The sequence below is a fragment of the Pteropus vampyrus genome, unplaced genomic scaffold (genome assembly GCF_000151845.1).
Source record: "Pteropus vampyrus isolate Shadow unplaced genomic scaffold, Pvam_2.0 Scaffold74, whole genome shotgun sequence".
Lineage (NCBI taxonomy): Eukaryota > Metazoa > Chordata > Mammalia > Chiroptera > Pteropodidae > Pteropus > Pteropus vampyrus.
The window spans coordinates 4,815,744-4,816,982 of record NW_011888855.1 but is presented as its reverse complement, the minus strand read 5'-3'; positions in this window follow the sequence as shown (position 1 = coordinate 4,816,982).

Sequence of the window (1,239 nt, the reverse complement as noted above, 5' to 3'; positions counted from 1 at the left end):
ACTCGGGAATGTCAGCTTGGAATGAACAACGTTTAGGCCTTGAAACAGGTCTCTGTCACCTGAAGCCCGGCTCCGCCATCCACTGTGACAGCCTCGGTACTCTCAGATGATCAAGGAGCATTTACTGACCACCCATGAGACCCTGTGTCACAGGCACTGGAACACAGTGAACAGGTGAGACCTGGCTCCTGTCTTGGCGCTTGTAGTCCTGGCGGCTACGATACCAGTAAACAGGGTAAGTACAGACTGTGATAATAATCATGACAGCTTATATTTCCTAAGCACTGACTCTACAGCAGGCACTAGTCTCAGTATTTTACATGTATTCACTCCTCTAACCCTATGAGGAAAGTTCTATTATCATCTCCATTTTCACAGGAAGCACAGAGGAGTTAAATAACTCAACGGAGGTCACACGGCCAGTAAATGGGGAATTGAGAACAACAAACACTGTTGTACCTGCCCGCTGCTTCGAAGCAGTCTCTCTCAACCACCTCACTCTGCACCCAAGGAGCAGCAGACAGTGCATCACAAAGCCCCAGATGTTAAACCAAGCTTGGGTGTGATCAAGGAGTCCCAGGCAGGAGGGAGGCAGTGGGAGGGGAGGGGGAGGGAGTAGAGACCAGACGCAGATCTCCTTGACAAAGAGGAAGAGTTCAATGCAAATTATGCAAAAAACCTCTGGTGAGCACACAAGGAGGTGGGACATGCTCTCGTTAGTTCTGGTGGGAGGTGGAAGCAGGACCTTGGACAACAAGTCTTCATTTCCTCATCTGCCAGTGGGACCCTGGCACCTTGGACCCTGGCCTTTGGGGAGATCAAATAAGATAAAGCCTTATCGTTGATGGAAAACAGAGGTCTCATGTGCTCCCCTGTGGTGTCAAACGTCCAGGGGGTGGCATGGAGCCCACCCCACAGTGAGGGATGAGACATGCAGGCTCCTTTGTGAGTGAGGCCAGAGCCCCAGCTCTTGGGGAGGGCACCTCTGAATCCAGCTGGCAGACAATTTGGCACAAGTTCCCTGCCAAGCTGGCCTCTCTTGCCACTAACTTCCCATTTGGTGTAAAACTGTCATCTTTTCCCTCCCAGACCGCTAAGTCTCCAAAAGCTCATTGCACCCCAGTTCTGTGCCACGAGAGGCAAGGTTTTCTTTGGCAGTTTAAAGGTATGGTGAGAAAATACAGATATATGCTGACCACAGGGACTGAGGGCTGACTTTGTTGGCCTCCACTGGTCCCC